Source organism: Aptenodytes forsteri, unplaced genomic scaffold (assembly GCF_000699145.1).
Source record: "Aptenodytes forsteri isolate BGI_AS27 unplaced genomic scaffold, ASM69914v1 Scaffold255, whole genome shotgun sequence".
In the NCBI taxonomy this organism is placed as follows: domain Eukaryota; kingdom Metazoa; phylum Chordata; class Aves; order Sphenisciformes; family Spheniscidae; genus Aptenodytes; species Aptenodytes forsteri.
The window spans coordinates 2,287,593-2,313,250 of NW_008794888.1; positions in this window are offsets into that span (position 1 = coordinate 2,287,593).

Below are 25,658 nucleotides of genomic sequence, written 5' to 3' on the forward strand. Positions count from 1 at the left end.
CCCCGCGGGGGGAGTGAGTGAGCGGCTGTGTGGTGCTTAGTTGCTGGCTGAGGTTAAACTGCAACACACACTTAGTAATTTATGCCCAGTGTAGGGTTGACACTGAACTCCATGGTGTGGCTGAGCACTTCTCCCCTGATACATGCTCTCATGCCTTGTTACTTGTCCTATTTGTGTATTTTCTGTGAGGGACCTCTTTCCTGCAGCCCTTGGGTATTACCTCTTCACTCATCATCCTTTCTATCGCCTCTTCAGAAAGCCACTCTGATTTCACCTTTGATTACCTCTAAACTAACCATTAAGAAATCTATGAAACCCCACTCAAACTAAGACCAATCACTGCCATGTCTTCTAAGAAATATCCTTGCTGAAAATATCGGCATACGTTATCTCAGTCCTTCAGGGTGAGCAGGGTAAACAGAAAGGTTTGAAGCTGATCAATCAGTTTCTTATTTCCACATGGTGTCCTGGCACTGCTTCCCTCTGTGTGCTAAGGATCGAGCCCCCGCTAGTCCAGTTTTGTGCAGTGCAGAATTTGGGACAACCTCAGGCCCCACAGGTGGGATCCCTCTCTGTGATGTGCACAATATGCTGGCTGCTCACTAGCTGAGGGAAGCCCTGGGCAAACTCTGCTAGATACAAACACCCACCCTCAGACAACAGCTCTAGCATTTGTTCTTGCTTTACTTCTGGTCCTCAGAAGTGGAACCATGTTGGAGGCAGTATTTGGGAAACCAGCAAGTTGGTATAACCAAAAGCTGCATACAGGGAAACAGCATCGCAGAGGAGACAAGTACACTGCCTTGTGTTACCAAGCTGCACAGTTCATCCCCAGAATTGCTGTGGAAAACTGAATCACTCTCATCTGTATAGACTGTTTTGTAGCAGATATCAAGATTGCAAGAATAATGTAGCAGTCATTCTGCAGGTAGAAAGGTAACCCTACCCACCACTTCTTTAAAGTTAATCCTAGAGTTAGACATTTAGAAAGTCCACAAGTTATCTCAGAGCACAGCTTTTACTATGTTTGCATGAATACACGTATAGGTAAAGAGGCATCTTTGGTTAACTCTTTGTATTTGGGGAAAATAAAATCTTTGCCACTGAAACTTTCCTATGCATACACCTTACCAATGATACCTTTGATTTCACTGGAAGTTCACTTTTTCTTGAATGCAGATTCTACCACCTAAGAACAAATACAAATGTCTCCCACGTGGTCTTAATGTATTACAATGAGTGCAATTCAGTTTCTTTTGATTTATCAGCAAATAAATAATAGACTACAAGTGGGAACAGTAGTCCTTAAATCAACCAACAAACCAACCAACAAATACTGGAGCATCATGGAATCAACAGTTAAATATTCTAAAGAAGTTATTGGTTTGGGGAGGCAGACTACATTCTTTTGCATACCAACATTTGTAATTAATTATGTTTCCTTTTACCAACTGCAAGTCAGAATTGTTGGCTTAGACACTTTAAACCATTCTCTGATATTATTCAGATCACAATGACAATGACAGTTTGCATGCTGGTATAGGAGAGCCCAAGGATCATAAGAAAAGTGTTCTTCAGCACTCAGTGCGCACACTCTGGCTGCAACCTATCTAGAAACCTCTGGTCCCAGAAGCAGCTTTCCAAGAATTTGTTGCACACATGAAAGAAAATGTGTAAACCTACGGTCAAATGAAAAACCCTGGCAATCCGACCCAGGGAGTCCTTAGGGCTGAGTGCATTTCCATGTAAGCAGGGACACAAATACACAGTTTTCATGTTCAAAATTACTGGTGCATATCTTTCAAGGACAGAACAAACAAAATGCATCTACATGAGAGGTGTCACAAAACCTGATATCACTCTGGCAATGCAGCCAGTCAAAATAGGCCTGCCACAGCTCAGCTTGGAAACCATCTCACTGCATTGCAGTGATTCTAGCTGACTACTTGGTGCAAATTATTGGCTACAATACACAGGAATCACAGATACCTTTCCAGCCTGGGTGGAGTTGGCACCAGACTATGCGTTGGGCTGTACATCTCTGTCTGTTCCAAATCCTTTCTAAACACATCTGAAGTCATGTACAGTGTGGGTCATAAACCTAGTTAATACATGCTCATTTTTCCCAGTTTATCCCAAATCCTTTAAAGCTACAATATGTGCATCTGGCATTGATTAGAGCTAGCCAGAAAGTCTGCTACCAACTCTCGTTGAAGTCTACAGATCTCTTGTGATTTACAGAGCACAATTTACTTTTCCGCCCTTTCTTCCCCGGTCTTTCATTAGCTAACTTCTAGCCTGGAATATATAAATTACATTCATTTTCTTAAGGTTCAGTTTCCAGTGCAATGAATCCTACAGATTTGATTGTGCTTTGGTTCCAAGGCAGCAGATTCCTATTTTCCCTCTTCTGCCTTTCAGATGGGCTGCATCCTGCATAGATAAGTGCTTATTTCTGATTCAAGGAACATCTGCAGTCCTTGGGAAACATTAAATTTTACATGTATTTTGCAGTAAACATTCATCAGATAAAAAACAGAAGATGACTTTGGAAGAGGGACTTTCCTGCCTATGAATTAAGAATGCTTTAAGCAATAGGCTATAAGGCCACTTTATCTCACTCCCTCTCTCTCCTCGCAGGTATACTTTGACTGTTTTTCCACATGCAAATTCCCCCATTCTTATTGCCTATAGGTCAGGGCAATTTAAAGCAGGCTTCCCACTTTCTGAGCACATGCTCTGACCACTGGGCTATGGTAAAGAAGGTAGAAGCAAATTCTCTTCCACTCACCTATGCTTACTGCTGAAGACACCAGTAGGCACAGGCATACACAGGGAATTTGGTTGATGCTTCTGGCACTTAGAAGTGTCTGTTTCATCTCTATTTGCAAAAGGGCCTAGCTGCTCTCTCTCTCATTTGTAAATTTGTATGCAAGCACAGGCACTTAACAAATCTTAAGTGTCAGAGTGGAAGGCAATGCTGATTTTGGGGCTCAGTAACAGTGCTCCCTGTAACTTAGGAGCCTAAACCTTGCCCAATCCCCAAGTTACACAGACCCTAAGCTCTCTGAATCTTGTCCTGAGCTCTGGAATTGCAGGTTCAGTTGATGCTGTGGCTTACGCTAACTGAGGGGCACCATGATCCCAATGGTCAAGTCATAGACAAATAGCTGTAGAATCCTGATCTAAGATGCTCTGAAGTAATCTCCATTCATGTCTATAGGGACTACACAAAGTAGCTGTTATATTATTCTCTGCAGTTATCTGTAGCGAAGTAGTTGCCTCCTCCTCCTAGGGCATAGGCGCAGTTTGTAAAAGCACATTAAGATCCTGCAATTAAAAGGGCTGTGTAAATACAAGGAGTATTCTTTCAATATGAACCAACAGAGGCCAGTGCTTCCCAGATGGAAGGGTTGCTACATTTAATGGTTTAGACAGAGATCTTCATTAAGGGGGTTAATGTGTTTAATATGGATATCCCAAAGGCTTCCCTTCTACTAAGTTAACCACATTTTAAGCTTTGTTGATAAAGCATTCATTTTCTAAATGCCTAGGAATTAAAATCTTCTAATTTTATACTTGAGGTTATTGGCACTTCTTCATCTGAAAAGTATCTTAGAAAGATCCAGCCATGGATTTCCTGAATCCGTGAGAACTTCTGTCCACCCCTTATGAACTGCCACACAGAGCATATTTATCTGCAAACCCCAGAGGTGGGATCCCCATGGCTCCTGTACATAACATTCAGATTGCATTCAGATGCATCAGATTTGCTGCATTTATGCTTTCCAATTAAGCTGTTCAGACTCAGTTAAGCATCCTAACAAGCTTGACCTACCCTTTGGCATCATGAGTGCAGCTCATGAGTGTTAATGCTGTGCTGAGCTCGGCCACACACTCCTGCATGGACTAGGAGTGCCCATGCCCATTTGGGGTCTTCAGCAACGGAGAGAAGCTGCTGCTGCCCCTTCTCCCACCTTGTATCCTGGGTGGGAAGTTGTAAGGGGCTCTTTTCAGAAATGTAGATAAAGATGAGACTCATAGGATCCTTCACTCTGGCCCTGAGCAAGGTATACCTCAGCTGGAGAGCAGGACAGGATTTGAGACATTTATGTATGCCCAAAGCTTTATACTGGCTAGCACTGACTACTCCCTGCCTTCTATGGCGACGATTTTCAGTCTTCACTTCTAGGTATGGGCTATACCTTCATACAGGCAAAAGGTTATCTGAAATCCCCTGTCCTTGCTAACTGCCTAGCTGGATGCAAGGCAGCTGTTGTGGGCTATGCTTGAGATAATATAATCTGTCAGCAGCAATATGGTAATAGCTCAGACACAGGGTAGTGCTTTCTCCTAAATCAAGCATAGCAAGGGAGCTCTGTCTGGGCCAGACTGTACTGTCGTATCCTGATTCTCCCCACGTACTGTGTGAAGCCTGCTACAGTATGTACCTTACATGTTTAAATCCTTCATAACATCTCTTCCTACAAGCCTAAAGAGTTTTTCCATAAATGTTTCCTGACCAGCATTTTGTCACAGAAATGCTCACACCAATGAATTACAAAGCTATTTAAATAAATTACTAGGTTGAAATTCATTGTCTAATTAGTCATGGATTCCTTTCTCCAACTGAATAAAAAGTACAAGCAAACAGAGGGAGAAGATCATACATTAAATATCTTAACTCCAACTGGAGTATGGAGCTAGGAGGGCCAAAAAGCCCAACAGACCATTAACATTTACAATAGCACTGTCGCTACACCTGCTGAAAGATGTTCCAGACATCACAGATTATAGGAATACAAAGCCTGAAAATATTTCTCTTCTTGAAAAGCACAAGGGACTCCTTAGTACAAATGTTTCCTCTCCCCTCCCTTAAAATTTACAGCTGCTGAAGTCTTTCCAGCACCTGCTCAATGGCTAGGTGCACTTTCAAATACCTGTCACACAGTGGCTGGTCTTTAGGGAAAATACTAGATTTATCATTATAGTACAGGAACACAAGAAAAGTAAATATCTATTTCTCCTCACTGCAGATAAAAATGAGAATATAGTGCTGGTAGAGTGCTACCATGAAAAAGCTTCCTAATGGTTCTTGACTGTCATGTCAGACAAATAAACAAACTAAAGACAGCAGTTGTACCTAAAAGAGTCATCGTTTCCCATGCAGACACAGAACTTTTCTCTTGAGGAGCAAATATTGAAAAGGGAGGATGGTGTGTATCTGCACTTGTTAGAATGAAAAACTGATTAAACAGATCTGCATTCAGCTGCAGTGGAAACATCTCAAAATTTGTTTTGTTCTCATTCTGTCCTAGGTTATTGTGTGCAATAATTATTTATTAACTAATGATTTGCATATTGTTTTATCTCTCTAATTATCAAAGGACAGCAAAAGTAAAGTGATGCACAAAGTCTTTACAAACTGTCTTCATCAATGTCCCCCAAGATTTGCCATCCCTGGAGGAAGACTGTAAGCTTCATGACAGTGATCAAGCCGCGTCAGACTTAAGGTCCATCTAGCTCAGAATTTAATTGCTTCTACTGGCCAGTAGCAGATGTCCAAGGATGAGTGTAAAAATAGTGTAAAAATAGTCAATTAATGTTTCAGTACATTGAACGTAAGGACCGCATCTAAACCATAATTTTAACAGACACTGACAGATTTATCCTTCATGAATTTGCCAAATTCTTTTTGAACCCATTTGCACTTTTGGCTATCACAACCTCCTGTCAAAGGGTATTCCAATTTAATTCTATGTCGCATGACAAGTACTTTATTTTGTTGTAAAGTTGCCGCTGGACATTTTTATTCTGTTTCTGTCATAAGAAAAAGTGAATATTCCCCCATCCCCTTCATCTTCTCTAGGACATTCACAGTTTTATACACCTCTATCCTTCAATCATCTCTTTTCAAAGCTGAAATGCTTATTTAGCCTCTCCTTACACAGGCTTCGTTCCACATCTTTTATCAATCTTGTCTTTTTTTTTTTTTTTTAATCCAGCTCTAATGCAGCCTTTTCAGATAAGATGATCAGAATTGTTTGTAGTTATCAAGATGTGGGAGCACCATAGATTTATTCTGTTGCATAATGGTGCTTTTCTATTTTGCTGTCAATCCCTTTCCTAATAATTCTTAGCATTCAATTTGTCTTTTTTTTTTTTTCTGCTGTGAGCAATGATCTAACATTTACTAAGAAATATCTGCAATGACACCAAAATCTTTTCTGTAATGTTAGGTTAGAGCCCATCATTTATATGCATTTATAAATGTTATTTTCCAAGTGTATTATTTTGCATTTATCAAAATTGATCTTCACCCACCAGCTTATCATCCAATTATGGGAACTTGCTGCAATTCTTCACAGTAAGTATTGGACTCTCCTATTAGACTTCTGCCTATTCTTTTCATATTTAAAAAGGAATGTATGAAGACATTAAACATGCAACACAAATCTCAATGGGATCACATACGTAATCTCTCTTTTAGGCAAAAACTGACCATTTATTCCCACCCTTTATCTTCTAGCTTTTAACTGGGAATTAATCCACAAAAGGATTTTCCCTCTTATCCCTTGATGGTTTAATTGCCTGAAAAACCTGTTTTTGTTGAATCTGCACATGCCATTTTGACCAGATGACCCACAAGGCAACTGATTAGGACGTGAACAGGAGTTGATTTCACACAAAAATTCCTTAATTAAATCACAAGGAATTATACCAATTTCATGCTGAAATGCAAATTCTTCATTAATGCGCTAGCAGGAGAACTAAGGCAGGCTTACTGGAGCCAATAGGAGCCGCACAGATAACTAGAATGGGAAAAAAAGGCAGTGGTGCTTTGAATCATTGTCATTAACACCCTCTTTATAGGCTCATTACATATATGGGCTAGGAGTCTAACGCTCGTGGGCAATATCTAGAAAACATCTTGGCACATTTCTGCTGTGAATGAAAATGCACACAGCTCAGCTCTGCACCTGTTAGCCCAACCATTGGTGTCAACAAATGGTGCAAGTATAAATGGAGCTTCACTGCCCTCCATTCCTAATTAAATTAAGTGTCCACTGCACTAATCGATGTGGTTTTCTTTCTTTGGGCCTCCAATAACTTGCAAGTCTCTGAGCCACATTTTTCACTGCAGAAGAATGAAAATGGGCATAAGCATGCCCCTAAGTACTGGTGAAGTAAGGTGCTGCTTAACATATTGACATTTTCAGTGGGCTCCCCAATATCTCCTGAATTTTTCGCCCTATGTCAAGATTCCTCATCACTGAACTTCTCTCTTTTTGCATATTCTAAATTTTTATTTAGATAGCAAGGAACAGAACATCATGTTGAAGATTATCTAAGATATTTCACAGGTTCAAGTCTTACAGCTTTCTCTACTCAGTAGTCATTTTTTAAAAGCTAAGAGAACACACATCATTTACAAAGCAAAGAAGGAAAGCAAAAATACAAAGAACAGAACTACTATGAAACAGCAGCTTTGCCATGAGCAACATCTTTTACAAACCAAAAGCAACAAATAAATGGCACGAAGTGTTGAACTTCAACAGAACAGTGACCTAATTATTTTTTTTTAATTGTTCGTATAATAATAGCAGCTAGGAGACTTCTGTGCTAAATGAGAGGTGGAAAAAAAGGTAGTTCTCATATAAAAATGAACTCTGAGGTGCAGTATGAAAATACACCTTGACAACGTTATTAATTTTATTGCAAAGAAATTCACCAACACAATAGGATCTGAATGTGTTCAAAATTTACTGTGGATCAGTCAGTAAAGTACTTTGTTCATGCTTCTGGGCCCTAATATATATATTTCTTCTTTTAGGGACACCATTTGAAAGTTAAAACCAAAACAAAATCCCACCCAAACCCTCAACCTTTTCTTTAATTGTAGCGAATAAATAGCATTTTTAGTGGCTTTTTTCTTTCTTGACATATTGAACAGAGTTCTGGCTATATTTACCACATTAGTATATAAACTGTTCTGTCATCACTCTCCAGTTATGCTTTTAAATAAAACTTACATAAAGTAATGCTCTTACATAAAGTACTGCCACTTTATAATTTTGGCAGATCAATAAAGTAAAGAAAACAGCAGCCACATCTTTCTGGTAGCGATTACTAAGATTACATTAATGGTATTTAGTGCATTTAGGCTATTAGAATAGCAATGCTTACATTTTATATAGGTGGGGCTGGTAATACCAGCTATTAGTAAGATTGCTTAACAGTTTCTATTTTAAGACCCTGGTTTTAATTTTTTAGTTGCTCATAACTTTGAAAACTTTTTTGTTGTTTAGACTGGAATTTTCCATCTTAGGTATTCTGCAGAAATACCATAATTATTTGACTGCCTCAAAAGTGTGGTACAGTCTTCTGTCCACGTTTAAAAAATGAACTCACCATCCCCCAACTTGATGTACTTGTCTCAGAAATGTGTTAGTGTCTCCAAGATTTTGAACAAAGACCTGAAATTTCATAAGGAAGGGGCTTGATAAATTCTGCTCCTATTAAGCAAGGTTTCTTAGGTTTCAGCAGAAGTTGCTCAAGGAAGATGTCTCCTGTGACACTAAGGCCAGATGTAGGAATTTAAGAGCACATGCCCTGTGTCTCCACGGATCTCAGTAAGCCGTTGCCATATTCATTTACAGAAAAGACAAGAGAAAGGGGAAAGAAGATGAGAGTGCAGGGAAATGGGATTAGAATCCATTAAAAGAAAAATAGGGATTGATGTGCAGCGCACAGACTGGGGCTAGCCCTGGGAAAAAGGGAGAAAAAGACCAAGAATATAAAAAGCAGGAGGCATGAGAAGAGATATATCTGATAAGGCACTAGCATGCAAAGGAAGAACTGTGAGTTACTGGGGCAAAAAAAATGGTACCAGAGAAAGGAGCAGAGTCCGTGGGGCTGCAGGGGGGTCCCCACGGGAATTAACTGAGGACCCAGCGAAGACAGAAAAAAGGTTGAAAAGCATGTCTGGGCAAGGAGTGAGACGGGATGAAGACACATGGATGAAATGTTAGCCAGAAGAAAGGGGGTGGGATTTGGAGCTAGTATTTAAAAAGTACTGAATGACCCAATCATCAGAGCAGGGTTTGAATTCATAAATAATGGGGACATATGGTAGACAGTGGGGGAGAAAACAAAATACCATATATCAGCTGCCTTCTCAGGCACAGCCCTGCCTGTGGCCTGGCTGATGTAGGAAACCCATGGAATCAGAGGTCAGATCAAAACGGCACAGGACGTTTCCAGAGATCAGCTTTGCATTCTTATGAATGTTCTATGAATAAAACTTATGTGAGTGCATATGCACGTATGCTGTTAAATACACACTCACGTAAGAATATTTTGTCTCCTTCAAAGAGAGGAGAACAAAACCCAACATTTTTAAGCTTTCTGATTGAAAGAGGTTCCCCCCACCCCCCAACATCCTTGAAAACCCACTTGAAACATCAGAAACCAAAAATAAACCAAATTAATCTTTGACAAAGCTATCCATTGTTGTTTCCGATTCAGGAACCCTTCCCAGTCCATTAAATTAGTGGCACTCACTTTTCAGAACATAAAGATGGAAAACATCTGAGATTACTTTCCTGTGCAGCCTCTTTTGATGTATGCTCAAGAACATGATGGAGACAGAAAGAGATCAATTCATGTCCCAGTGTTAACAGGCTATATAGACCCTAGCTTTACAGCACCTGAGTAAATACTGCTGATAAATAATGTTACTATTAGCTTTGACAATGGGTTAAAAGCATCTCCAGTTTCAAAGCTGTTCCATTATTGAGTGAAATATGGCAAAAGGAAAGAGAAATTTATTTTAAATTTTCATTTTATTATAAATTCCCCATCTCAGTCTTCTTTCTGACACAACAAACTAAAAGACAGACAATTTTTTTTCTAGGAGTATTAGTCAGTTTTACCCTTAGCCCATCATACATACTACCAGACCTCAGCATCAAAGTGTATGAATAAGACTGACAGTTTTAAACAAATCAGAGGTTCCTTTTATAGGGTCTGTACAGATCATCTGTGCTGCATCAATTCTGCAAGTCAATCCATTTGCCAGTAGATCTGGATAGGGATCTGTATTCTATTAGCTTCTGTATAACAAAAAGTGAATAAAAAGAAAACCCTTAGTTTTTGCCAGAATTTTGCTTCTCATTTCTTAGTTGTGATCATCTTTCACTTCTGGTATTTTATCCTTGGCTGTTCCTTTGTCTACTTTCTATTCCAGGGTCAGAAGGGAAAGGGTGAGACTCAGTAAATGTGTCCTGGAGCTTATGAGGTTTGACCATCGCAATTCTGTTTAGGAAAAGTACACTTGCATTAAATAGCAATAGCATTTGCATTAAAGAATAACATAATAAGGCACTGGAGCTTAGATTTCTTATGTTAAATACTTACCCCGCTGTTAATTAACGTTGTAGAAAACTGGTACATACCAAGTTTAGAACACTACCTACATTATTTGTCTTAACTAAAATCCAACACATGGAATTAATTTCCAAAGGAATCATATACCCTATGGAGTTCTAGCATCAAAGAATGGATAGGTGCTGGAATAAGTAAAGAATTAGTAACAATTCTTAGAAAAATGGAAGATTCATAAAGGATATCAACTCTTATTTTTTGAAAGTACAGACTGATTCATGATATCAGAAAAAAAAGGAGTTACTTCCAGTTAACTCTGTGAGAGTGACTGGCACTAAACTACTTTATAAAACCAGTTAAATTTTTTCAGAAAGAAGTTATCTAATAACTGCCAGTTTTGGAGAGTTAAAAACGTGCTATTTAATTTCTTTCTAAAAATCTGTAAAAATATAAGATACATATATCTGATGAACATTAGTTTAGCTGGATCTCAAGTCTCCATTTTGAGAAATCTAACCTCTTTCAGAACTTACATGATTCATACTCTTGTCTGAATCTTCAAGATTTTAAGGACAATGTTTTTGAGCATATTACAGAAAGAACCTGGGAAAATATCTGGTTCTTCATGATTTTATCTAAAATCTCAAAGGGTTTGAATGTCATGTAATAAAGTTTAAAAAAAAAAAAAGAAAAAAGAAAAAAAGAAAAACATAGAAGAGTGAGAGAGATATGCTCATCAGGTATCGAAATCTTTGCCTTCAACTTCTTTCCTTCTAGAGTAGAACCCAAAATCTAGAGTTAGTGGAGGAAGTTATGTGTTTCTGTTCAAGGTTTCTGAGACATAACCACCTGCATTAGCAGGGCAACTCTACATAGTACACTGTATCTACACGACGACAGTAAATCCAGACCATACAGAGCACAATACACTCACAAAGGCCACCTGTAGAAGCAGCTATTTGCCCTTGTGCTCCAGATTTCTGGAGGTACCAAATAAATGGACCAGGTCCTCTATTTTTTGCCTGGAGAAAGCTTCTGGTGGAAAGAGGACCCAATGAGATTGACAATCCAGCAGGAAGACAATCCACCAAAATATCTTCACTCAGTAGGAAACTTGTAGAACTAGGCATTAATATCTATTTACCAAGTAAATCCATCTCTTCTTTCTCCAATGGTGATTTTTTGGTTGGTTGGTTGGTTGGGTTTGGGATTTTTGGTGGGTTTTTTTTTTCCCCTTTCCCTTTGAGGCAGAAGGAAATGGAGTTGAGACAGGGTTGTATTTTGTGATTAGTACCGCTGCCTCTGCAGGTATCCACTTTATTGTGCACTGGGTGTATTAGCATTTGTCTTGCAGAGAGGCGCTCACTACCTTTTCAATCACCGTTTCTAGATTTTTGAGCTATGGAGTTTAGGCAGAAATTGGGTGGCAGGGGTGTGTAGGAATGTGAACATCATGAATTTGGGGAGCTTCCAGCATGAGAAAGACAGTAAGAGTCAACAGTTTTCTCATAATAATTTTTAATTAGGCACCTAAAGTCTATTTGTATCTTGTTTTAAGGGCCTACATCCTTTTCAGACTATCAAGTCATTAAAAAATACTCACATGTTTTCAGCATTAACAAATATAATTTCAAACCCTGGCCCTGAAATGATCTTAATGGATCTCTTAAGCCTAATCTAGATTTGGAAATTCCTCCTTTACTTATGCCTTGTTCATTCTTTTCTAATTAGTGGTGCAGTCATGATACTGATGAAAAGCAGGTTCTTTCTGCATGTGAAGACCATCTGGTCTTGCCAGCACACCACTATTCCTACCCCAGATGGCAACTTCTTGGTAAGGCTAAGAGATGCGATTATTCAATTGTTCTATAATCACACACACACTTCAATTAGTTACTGGTGATTAAGATTTAACAGTGTTTCTGCTATTTACTGTTTCATTTGTCAAGACATTCTATGCAACCTTTGCAATCGTTGCAGTGTTAAGATGCAAGTTTGTTGTGCAGGTTAAACATTTTAAAACACAGTGCATTAAAGGGTTTTATCAACTCAGGAAGACAAACTAATTTAATTGTTATCTAAGCACTAACTAGTCACAGTATAATGGCAGGCACTTGATTGTCTGTAACTAAGAATAGGTCCAGAATTCTCTGTTTGAAAGGACGGGTGTCCTGAGAGTTATAACAAAGCTTAGCAAACAATTGTGTGACTTACGCAATTGAGAAGAAGGGGTGAAGCAGATCCAAATGGGGTCCAGAAGTAGTAAAACTCAAACTATTTCTACTTCAGATAGGCTTTTAATCCACTCTAGCATCACTCTCACCCAGCCACAGTGTTTAGTTGTTATATTTATGAGAAAAGGAAAAATAGCCATTGCCTTGTTATCTCTAATGTTCTCCTTCATGTCCCCCCTTCATGGTCAGCCTGAGCTGCTATTTGCCCTCTTCTGTGAGGTTGGGAGAGACAGCCAAATCCCTGCTCTGGGCTCCGGCACAGGGGCACGGATGCACAAGGACCCTGTAAATCATTTAAACATTCATGAGGAAAAGAAAGAAAACAACCCCAAACTATAGAAACTTACTACATTGTCACAAGTTTGTAGGAGGTTTGTAGTTCAGCAGAGGTACCCATGGTACAGCAGAGGTGAACAGCATTGCTGTTTGCCACCGCATGACACTGGTAAGACAGGAAAGCACAGAAGGATTTGAGAGAGGTTTATAAACTTCTGGTGGGGACAGACCCCACCACCCCCTGTGTAAGAGCTGCCACACACACAGAGACACAGCTCTTGGAGGGATTTCTTCCATTCTGGGAATTTAGGGGGTTTTGTGCAACCTGTTGTATCTTCTATTTTCCCCTCTTTTAAGATTACCATTACTTTATTCTAAAAACTGATGTTATTCCTATTTTGAGGCTACATATGCCTCCAATCGATTTCATTTTTATAGAGTAACAAACAGAATGCAACCTTGGGTGACTAATTAGGGCTCTTAACCCATACAAGTCTGCTCTCAGATAGACCTGCCAAGCTCTAATGGATTTTAGCAAGGGCTGCCTGGATGTAGCTGAAGATAAAAGCAGGTCATATGAACAACAGGAAAGGCCTAAGATTACCTCGTATGGATTTGCTGAGGCATGAGAGTGAAGAGCTAAGAGGGCTGAGCTCACCACCACTCCTCTCGTCAGCTACCCAGCATGTGTCGCCACATCGGGTGACAGTAGTATAGCTCATTTGTTCAGACTGGAACTGAATTTTCCCTGGCAGCTATGGGAACTGTAACTACTTGATTTTTTAAGTGTCAGACTTTCATACACTAAAAAACCCCAACAATTTTATTGTAATAATATTTCTATTTCTACTATATATTAACTTTGCCATAGATTTACATATAAACTACAGGTGAATTTATAACTACGCAGATATTAATTTATTCAAACACTATGTGTAAAGAATATTGAGACTGAAACATATTGAGACTCAGTCCCCCAAAGGAGAGATTGGTAAACCCGTGGTTGCTAATGTAACCTTTATTCAGCCTTCTTGCACTATTCTTTATGATACAGTCTTTAACTGAGTGATTGCAGTTTTTACAGCTGTTTTTACAGTAGGAATTACTTCAATCAGCTCATCACTATTCACCATTTCTTTTAGTTCCACCATTGGCTCTGTGTGTTACCCAGTGTATACTATCCAAATACCAGCTGGGCTACAGAATTTGGGGGGTTCTCCTGGCTTTCCATGGGGACCTTAGTCCCCAAAGAAGAGTTTAAATCTGACAAAAATCACATTTCTAGGCTTATGCTCAAAACCCAAACCAAAAAACCACCCACAAACACTACCACTTTGAGTAGTTAAGAATCATGTTATAAAGATAACAAATTTCAAACCTGGGACTCCTTAATTTTTTTAAATGCAGGTGGTGGGTTATAAACAAACTTGGAAGAAATTAAACATAAAAGTGAACAGAAGTTTTATCCCACAAAAGAACTACACAAAAACCACACAATCCTAACTACAGGCATCAATCTCTACCTCAAATAGATACACATACAAATAATGCATCTAGATTTACAGCAGTGACTTTGTGTTTTAAAAGTCTATATAGACATCCATATGATTTACATTATGAAACCCACAGATTATTCCTTAGTAGAATCTCAGAGGCTTAAATCAATAAACATTATAGCCATTTTTAGGAGCTACCAATATTTATTAAACCTTCCAGTGGGAGAGAATATATGTTTATGATGGCTCCTATCAGTGTGCGCACTATTTATGCTGCTAATGGACAAGGATGACTGGCAGAAATTGCAGCCAGATGAAACAAGTTTTTTTTCTACTGTTTGTTGATAGCAGATTATTCTCACTAAGCCAATTCTGTGATGCATTTTTAACTGCTAGACTTAGCTGCTGGACTAGACAGCCTCTGGGCCTGGTGTCACTCTTTTGCTTGCTTCTTCTAAGTCATCCATTACTGTTTGCTTGGGCTGTCGGTTGCAAGAGGGTTTGTCTCCCTCTTCTCTCAAAGAGCTTGTCCTGAGGACTGTCAGGAGATGAGTTCTCTTACATCCTGATATATTATTTCTGGCATAGGGGCCACATGAAGCCAGTGATTCAGGGGAAATCATCAGGGAAACCACAAGGACAGATCACTGAATCCAAATTCCTTCTCTAGTCCTTTAGGCTTCTTAAGGGAGTTTCTGTGATCTAACTGATCCTTGTTAGTCCTGTTCCAGATGCTGTCCCCCTATATGCTTTTATCTGTACAAACATAGGTTTCTCTTTAGAGGTACTGACTTGCCACACACCCTTGGTACATGTTGGTATCCACATATACTGAAGCATATACCATGCGGATTCCTTACAGTGCTCAGTCATTTGAGCTTGGTATTATAAAGACACGGCTTACCCATTTGGCCAGGTTCACTGATTCCCATAAGAAGGAAGTCTGATACACACTTATGATAATTTACAATTAATATTTCCTATATAGATTTGCCTCTCAAATCCACAAGGCAATGACAGAAGTTGTTTCATACTTTTGCAGGAAGTAATTTCAGTGGCAGTTTAGAAGATACTCAGCAGTGCTTGAGGAATTGGACTCAACAGTGCTATTCAATCAATGGTAACGAATAGTCTGACTCTATTGCAAAGTTGAAGTTTTTAAAAATTATCTTAGTATATTGACAGTAACGTATCTTTAATGTTTGAAGGCTTCTGAGAGCCATAATAATAAAAAGAGTCTCCAGTGAATGGCTGAGCTCCCTCTTTCCTTCAAGGAGTCCAAGGGAGTAGAGCCCTGCACAGCTCATGAACTCCATTTCCCCAAACCCAGTCATTCCAGTTATGAAATAGGTGGAACTGACTACAAAGCAGAGATAACAGGACAACAACAAAGCACCATTCATTGCCAGAACTTCACTAAACCATTATGGCAGATGACATAGAGGCAAGAGACCACTGATATTCCTGTGCATAACAGTAAACACAGGGTGAAATATACCTTTAAAATGAAGACACAAGACTCACTCAGTCACCTTCTAAAGATGTGGCCCAGAAAAATGCAGGGGCTACCTGCGTCCTATTGCAGTATGTTGACTAGGGAGGAGGGGGAAAGAGTCTCCCTGCTCTGTGGGTATGGACTTGGAGATGGAAAGCAGCTCCCCTCCTGCTGAGCTAGGCTGCTGCAACAGCAGAAAGTTCTAAACGCAGTATGCTCTCATAACGTATTTTTTCTTTCTCCTAAATGCATTACTTGTTGCTTTTTCATTTCTCCCTTTTATCATCCTTCTGGATACTGACCTTCCCTCCAGTACCCATGATCTTGTGTGATCTTTCTCACTTGTGTAGAGTGAGTGTAAAACATTATTCCATGAGAATGGCAGCATTTATCAGCCCTTATTGCTAGGCACCAGCGCAAAGGGAGGAGCAGATGAAGGTTTTTATCATGCTTTTTAAGAAGAATTAATTCTTAATTCTTCCTTCCTTTAATAGACACTTGCAGGCTTGCTGCAGGTAACTGGGTCTGAATATGTTGGTTCTGAAGTGTGTTTACTTGGCAGGGAAGCTAAATAACCAGGAAAAGCTGTACCTTGCCCATCTACACCAGCTCTGTATCTGTCCCAGCATATTTATCTCTTCTATTTTTTTCCCCATTATTTCCCAAACAAGCACTGCCAAGTGCATGTCTCTGTAAAAGTCCTCCTTGTTCTATATTTGTCTGTATTGAAGTGTCATTGTCTTCTATTGATTTTAACTGATCTAATTCTGTAAATAGCTGACAATTGTGGTGTTTATTATTTACAGTTTCATCCATTTATAGTATCATCCATCTGTGATTTCTGTTTTTCCTTTCTTACTTTCTTTCCTATTTTCTTTCACTTCCCCAAGCCAATTCTCTTCTTATTCTATGAATCCACAGAACTCTGCTAAAACAAAAATTTGAAGTTAAAATAGCATCATCGAATTCACACTCAGTCTTTGAAGTATTCCTCATGCACTTTCTACACTTACAGAAACTGCAGAAAACTTGGAAGAACTTTCTCCAGTTCACACAGAGTATTTGTAATTAAGTTGATTAAAGTAACAAGCCACACACACTGTTCTTCTTCTGCCCAAGCCACAAAATCATCATGATGTGAAATGGGAAATGCAATAGTTTGCCTCAAGCACAGATTTAATCCTTGACTCTTACCTCATGCTGGCTTGTAAGGCAGTACTCAGCAAAGACTAACACCTGAGCAGTGGCACAGCATTGAGTGTAGCCTTGATCTACTTCCCAGGGCAGCTAAGCTGATTTGAAAATCATGTGAAGAACAGGCAGAAAGGCATAGCACATGTGGGCTTTACAGCAAGAAGTTTCATGTTCAGGAACAGAAAACACTAAAAATTGTTTACATTTCCTTGTTAAAAAGATGCAGGTTTGGAGGTTGAAGAAAGTAATTTTCTTTAGTAGAATAAATTCCTTATGATTACAGAAAGTAGAGTTCCAGTAAATAAACCAATGCCTCTCAGTGGATTAATAAAAATGGAAAACAAAACACACCAAAAGCATGCCTCAGAAATTACTTTGTTCTCATTATGTGCAAAGCAAGTTAATCTCTCCCACCTATTGTATAAAAGCTATAAATTTTGCCAAGCCTTTTCGAATGCTATGGAACAACTTTCTGGGAACCAAATAAATCAGTCCAATCAGTACCAAATAAGTCTGTCAGTTCCCCATCATCGGGAACAGGGAGAAATTTTTTAGTTGCTCATAACTTTGAAAACTTTTTTGTTGTTTAGACTGGAATTTTCCATCTTAGGTATTCTGCAGAAATACCATAATTATTTGACTGCCTCAAAAGTGTGGTACAGTCTTCTGTCCACGTTTAAAAAATGAACTCACCATCCCCCAACTTGATGTACTTGTCTCAGAAATGTGTTAGTGTCTCCAAGATTTTGAACAAAGACCTGAAATTTCATAAGGAAGGGGCTTGATAAATTCTGCTCCTATTAAGCAAGGTTTCTTAGGTTTCAGCAGAAGTTGCTCAAGGAAGATGTCTCCTGTGACACTAAGGCCAGATGTAGGAATTTAAGAGCACATGCCCTGTGTCTCCACGGATCTCAGTAAGCCGTTGCCATATTCATTTACAGAAAAGACAAGAGAAAGGGGAAAGAAGATGAGAGTGCAGGGAAATGGGATTAGAATCCATTAAAAGAAAAATAGGGATTGATGTGCAGCGCACAGACTGGGGCTAGCCCTGGGAAAAAGGGAGAAAAAGACCAAGAATATAAAAAGCAGGAGGCATGAGAAGAGATATATCTGATAAGGCACTAGCATGCAAAGGAAGAACTGTGAGTTACTGGGGCAAAAAAAATGGTACCAGAGAAAGGAGCAGAGTCCCTGGGGCTGCAGGGGGGTCCCCACGGGAATTAACTGAGGACCCAGCGAAGACAGAAAAAAGGTTGAAAAGCACGTCTGGGCAAGGAGTGAGACGGGATGAAGACACATGGATGAAATATTAGCCAGAAGAAAGAGGGTGGGATTTGGAGCTAGTATTTAAAAAGTACTGAATGACCCAATCATCAGAGCAGGGTTTGAATTCATAAATAATGGGGACATATGGTAGACAGTGGGGGAGAAAACAAAATACCATATATCAGCTGCCTTCTCAGGCACAGCCCTGCCTGTGGCCTGGCTGATGTAGGAAACCCATGGAATCAGAGGTCAGATCAAAACGGCACAGGACGTTTCCAGAGATCAGCTTTGCATTCTTATGAATGTTCTATGAATAAAACTTATGTGAGTGCATATGCACGTATGCTGTTAAATACACACTCACGTAAGAATATTTTGTCTCCTTCAAAGAGAGGAGAACAAAACCCAACATTTTTAAGCTTTCTGATTGAAAGAGGTTCCCCCCACCCCCCAACATCCTTGAAAACCCACTTGAAACATCAGAAACCAAAAATAAACCAAATTAATCTTTGACAAAGCTATCCATTGTTGTTTCCGATTCAGGAACCCTTCCCAGTCCATTAAATTAGTGGCACTCACTTTTCAGAACATAAAGATGGAAAACATCTGAGATTACTTTCCTGTGCAGCCTCTTTTGATGTATGCTCAAGAACATGATGGAGACAGAAAGAGATCAATTCATGTCCCAGTGTTAACAGGCTATATAGACCCTAGCTTTACAGCACCTGAGTAAATACTGCTGATAAATAATGTTACTATTAGCTTTGACAATGGGTTAAAAGCATCTCCAGTTTCAAAGCTGTTCCATTATTGAGTGAAATATGGCAAAAGGAAAGAGAAATTTATTTTAAATTTTCATTTTATTATAAATTCCCCATCTCAGTCTTCTTTCTGACACAACAAACTAAAAGACAGACAATTTTTTTTCTAGGAGTATTAGTCAGTTTTACCCTTAGCCCATCATACATACTACCAGACCTCAGCATCAAAGTGTATGAATAAGACTGACAGTTTTAAACAAATCAGAGGTTCCTTTTATAGGGTCTGTACAGATCATCTGTGCTGCATCAATTCTGCAAGTCAATCCATTTGCCAGTAGATCTGGATAGGGATCTGTATTCTATTAGCTTCTGTATAACAAAAAGTGAATAAAAAGAAAACCCTTAGTTTTTGCCAGAATTTTGCTTCTCATTTCTTAGTTGTGATCATCTTTCACTTCTGGTATTTTATCCTTGGCTGTTCCTTTGTCTACTTTCTATTCCAGGGTCAGAAGGGAAAGGGTGAGACTCAGTAAATGTGTCCTGGAGCTTATGAGGTTTGACCATTGCAATTCTGTTTAGGAAAAGTACACTTGCATTAAATAGCAATAGCATTTGCATTAAAGAATAACATAATAAGGCACTGGAGCTTAGATTTCTTATGTTAAATACTTACCCCGCTGTTAATTAACGTTGTAGAAAACTGGTACATACCAAGTTTAGAACACTACCTACATTATTTGTCTTAACTAAAATCCAACACATGGAATTAATTTCCAAAGGAATCATATACCCTATGGAGTTCTAGCATCAAAGAATGCATAGGTGCTGGAATAAGTAAAGAATTAGTAACAATTCTTAGAAAAATGGAAGATTCATAAAGGATATCAACTCTTATTTTTTGAAAGTACAGACTGGTTCCTGATATCAGAAAAAAAAGGAGTTACTTCCAGTTAACTCTGTGAGAGTGACTGGCACTAAACTACTTTATAAAACCAGTTAAACTTTCTCAGAAAGAAGTTATCTAATAACGGCCAGTTTTGGAGAGTTAAAAACGTGCTATTTAATTTCTTTCTAAAAATCTGTAAAAATATAAGATACATATATCTGATGAACATTAGTTTAGCTGGATCTCAAGTCTCCATTTTGAGAAATCTAACCTCTTTCAGAACTTACATGATTCATACTCTTGTCTGAATCTTCAAGATTTTAAGGACAATGTGTTTGAGCATATTACAGAAAGAACCTGGGAAAATATCTGGTTCTTCATGATTTTATCTAAAATCTCAAAGGGTTTGAATGTCATGTAATAAAGTTTAAAAAAAAAAAAAGAAAAAAGAAAAAAAGAAAAACATAGAAGAGTGAGAGAGATATGCTCATCAGGTATCGAAATCTTTGCCTTCAACTTCTTTCCTTCTAGAGTAGAACCCAAAATCTAGAGTTAGTGGAGGAAGTTATGTGTTTCTGTTCAAGGTTTCTGAGACATAACCACCTGCATTAGCAGGGCAACTCTACATAGTACACTGTATCTACACGACGACAGTAAATCCAGACCATACAGAGCACAATACACTCACAAAGGCCACCTGTAGAAGCAGCTATTTGCCCTTGTGCTCCAGATTTCTGGAGGTACCAAATAAATGGACCAGGTCCTCTATTTTTTGCCTGGAGAAAGCTTCTGGTGGAAAGAGGACCCAATGAGATTGACAATCCAGCAGGAAGACAATCCACCAAAATATCTTCACTCAGTAGGAAACTTGTAGAACTAGGCATTAATATCTATTTACCAAGTAAATCCATCTCTTCTTTCTCCAATGGTGATTTTTTGGTTGGTTGGTTGGTTGGGTTTGGGATTTTTGGTGGGGTTTTTTTTTCCCCTTTCCCTTTGAGGCAGAAGGAAACGGAGTTGAGACAGGGTTGTATTTTGTGATTAGTACCGCTGCCTCTGCAGGTATCCACTTTATTGTGCACTGGGTGTATTAGCATTTGTCTTGCAGAGAGGCGCTCACTACCTTTTCAAGCACCGTTTCTAGATTTTTGAGCTATGGAGTTTAGGCAGAAATTGGGCGGCAGGGGTGTGTAGGAATGTGAACATCATGAATTTGGGGAGCTTCCAGCATGAGAAAGACAGTAAGAGTCAACAGTTTTCTCATAATAATTTTTAATTAGGCACCTAAAGTCTATTCGTATCTTGTTTTAAGGGCCTACATCCTTTTCAGACTATCAAGTCATTAAAAAATACTCACATGTTTTCAGCATTAACAAATATAATTTCAAACCCTGGCCCTGAAATGATCTTAATGGATCTCTTAAGCCTAATCTAGATTTGGAAATTCCTCCTTTACTTATGCCTTGTTCATTCTTTTCTAATTAGTGGTGCAGTCATGATACTGATGAAAAGCAGGTTCTTTCTGCATGTGAAGACCATCTGGTCTTGCCAGCACACCACTATTCCTACCCCAGATGGCAACTTCTTGGTAAGGCTAAGAGATGCGATTATTCAATTGTTCTATAATCACACACACACTTCAATTAGTTACTGGTGATTAAGATTTAACAGTGTTTCTGCTATTTACTGTTTCATTTGTCAAGACATTCTATGCAACCTTTGCAATCGTTGCAGTGTTAAGATGCAAGTTTGTTGTGCAGGTTAAACATTTTAAAACACAGTGCATTAAAGGGTTTTATCAACTCAGGAAGACAAACTAATTTAATTGTTATCTAAGCACTAACTAGTCGCAGTATAATGGCAGGCACTTGATTGTCTGTAACTAAGAATAGGTCCAGAATTCTCTGTTTGAAAGGACGGGTGTCCTGAGAGTTATAACAAAGCTTAGCAAACAATTGTGTGACTTACGCAATTGAGAAGAAGGGGTGAAGCAGATCCAAATGGGGTCCAGAAGTAGTAAAACTCAAACTATTTCTACTTCAGATAGGCTTTTAATCCACTCTAGCATCACTCTCACCCGGCCACAGTGTTTAGTTGTTGTATTTATGAGAAAAGGAAAAATAGCCCTTGCCTTGTTATCTCTCATGTTCTCCTTCATGTCCCCCCTTCACGGTCAGCCTGAGCTGCTATTTGCCCTCTTCTGTGAGGTTGGGAGAGACAGCCAAATCCCTGCTCTGGGCTCCGGCACAGGGGCACGGATGCACAAGGACCCTGTAAATCATTTAAACATTCATGAGGAAAAGAAAGAAAACAACCCCAAACTATAGAAACTTACTACATTGTCACAAGTTTGTAGGAGGTTTGTAGTTCAGCAGAGGTACCCATGGTACAGCAGAGGTGAACAGCATTGCTGTTTGCCACCGCATGACACTGGTAAGACAGGAAAGCACAGAAGGATTTGAGAGAGGTTTATAAACTTCTGGTGGGGACAGACCCCACCACCCCCTGTGTAAGAGCTGCCACACACACAGAGACACAGCTCTTGGAGGGATTTCTTCCATTCTGGGAATTTAGGGGGGTTTGTGCAACCTGTTGTATCTTCCATTTTCCCCTCTTTTAAGATTACCATTACTTTATTCTAAAAACTGATGTTATTCCTATTTTGAGGCTACATATGCCTCCAATCGATTTCATTTTTATAGAGTAACAAACAGAATGCAACCTTGGGTGACTAATTAGGGCTCTTAACCCATACAAGTCTGCTCTCAGATAGACCTGCCAAGCTCTAATGGATTTTAGCAAGGGCTGCCTGGATGTAGCTGAAGATAAAAGCAGGTCATATGAACAACAGGAAAGGCCTAAGATTACCTCGTATGGATTTGCTGAGGCATGAGAGTGAAGAGCTAAGAGGGCTGAGCTCACCACCACTCCTCTCGTCAGCTACCCAGCATGTGTCGCCACATCGGGTGACAGTAGTATAGCTCATTTGTTCAGACTGGAACTGAATTTTCCCTGGCAGCTATGGGAACTGTAACTACTTGATTTTCTAAGTGTCAGACTTTCATACACTAAAAAACCCCAACAATTTTATTGTAATAATATTTCTATTTCTACTATATATTAACTTTGCCATAGATTTACATATAAACTACAGGTGAATTTATAACTACGCAGATATTAATTTATTCAAACACTATGTGTAAAGAATATTGAGACTGAAACATATTGAGACTCAGTCCCCCAAAGGAGAGATTGGTAAACCCGTGGTTGCTAATGTAACCTTTATTCAGCCTTCTTGCACTATTCTTTATGATACAGTCTTTAACTGAGTGATTGCAGTTTTTACAGCTGTTTTTACAGTAGGAATTACTTCAATCAGCTCATCACTATTCACCATTTCTTTTAGTTCCACCATTGGCTCTGTGTGTTACCCAGTGTATACTATCCAAATACCAGCTGGGCTACAGAATTTGGGGGGTTCTCCTGGCTTTCCATGGGGACCTTAGTCCCCAAAGAAGAGTTTAAATCTGACAAAAATCACATTTCTAGGCTTATGCTCAAAACCCAAACCAAAAAACCACCCACAAACACTACCACTTTGAGTAGTTAAGAATCATGTTATAAATAAAACAAATTTCAAACCTGGGACTCCTTAATTTTTTTAAATGCAGGTGGTGGGTTATAAACAAACTTGGAAGAAATTAAACATAAAAGTGAACAGAAGTTTTATCCCACAAAAGAACTACACAAAAACCACACAATCCTAACTACAGGCATCAATCTCTACCTCAAATAGATACACATACAAATAATGCATCTAGATTTACAGCAGTGACTTTGTGCTGGGACTCCTTAATTTTTTTAAATGCAGGTGGTGGGTTATAAACAAACTTGGAAGAAATTAAACATAAAAGTGAACAGAAGTTTTATCCCACAAAAGAACTACACAAAAACCACACAATCCTAACTACAGGCATCAATCTCTACCTCAAATAGATACACATACAAATAATGCATCTAGATTTACAGCAGTGACTTTGTGTTTTAAAAGTCTATATAGACATCCATATGATTTACATTATGAAACCCACAGATTATTCCTTAGTAGAATCTCAGAGGCTTAAATCAATAAACATTATAGCCATTTTTAGGAGCTACCAATATTTATTAAACCTTCCAGTGGGAGAGAATATATGTTTATGATGGCTCCTATCAGTGTGCGCACTATTTATGCTGCTAATGGACAAGGATGACTGGCAGAAATTGCAGCCAGATGAAACAAGTTTTTTTTCTACTGTTTGTTGATAGCAGATTATTCTCACTAAGCCAATTCTGTGATGCATTTTTAACTGCTAGACTTAGCTGCTGGACTAGACAGCCTCTGGGCCTGGTGTCACTCTTTTGCTTGCTTCTTCTAAGTCATCCATTACTGTTTGCTTGGGCTGTCGGTTGCAAGAGGGTTTGTCTCCCTCTTCTCTCAAAGAGCTTGTCCTGAGGACTGTCAGGAGATGAGTTCTCTTACATCCTGATATATTATTTCTGGCATAGGGGCCACATGAAGCCAGTGATTCAGGGGAAATCATCAGGGAAACCACAAGGACAGATCACTGAATCCAAATTCCTTCTCTAGTCCTTTAGGCTTCTTAAGGGAGTTTCTGTGATCTAACTGATCCTTGTTAGTCCTGTTCCAGATGCTGTCCCCCTATATGCTTTTATCTGTACAAACATAGGTTTCTCTTTAGAGGTACTGACTTGCCACACACCCTTGGTACATGTTGGTATCCACATATACTGAAGCATATACCATGCGGATTCCTTACAGTGCTCAGTCATTTGAGCTTGGTATTATAAAGACACGGCTTACCCATTTGGCCAGGTTCACTGATTCCCATAAGAAGGAAGTCTGATACACACTTATGATAATTTACAATTAATATTTCCTATATAGATTTGCCTCTCAAATCCACAAGGCAATGACAGAAGTTGTTTCATACTTTTGCAGGAAGTAATTTCAGTGGCAGTTTAGAAGATACTCAGCAGTGCTTGAGGAATTGGACTCAACAGTGCTATTCAATCAATGGTAACGAATAGTCTGACTCTATTGCAAAGTTGAAGTTTTTAAAAATTATCTTAGTATATTGACAGTAACGTATCTTTAATGTTTGAAGGCTTCTGAGAGCCATAATAATAAAAAGAGTCTCCAGTGAATGGCTGAGCTCCCTCTTTCCTTCAAGGAGTCCAAGGGAGTAGAGCCCTGCACAGCTCATGAACTCCATTTCCCCAAACCCAGTCATTCCAGTTATGAAATAGGTGGAACTGACTACAAAGCAGAGATAACAGGACAACAACAAAGCACCATTCATTGCCAGAACTTCACTAAACCATTATGGCAGATGACATAGAGGCAAGAGACCACTGATATTCCTGTGCATAACAGTAAACACAGGGTGAAATATACCTTTAAAATGAAGACACAAGACTCACTCAGTCACCTTCTAAAGATGTGGCCCAGAAAAATGCAGGGGCTACCTGCGTCCTATTGCAGTATGCTGACTAATGAGGAGGGGGAAAGAGTCTCCCTGCTCTGTGGGTATGGACTTGGAGATGGAAAGCAGCTCCCCTCCTGCTGAGCTAGGCTGCTGCAACAGCAGAAAGTTCTAAACG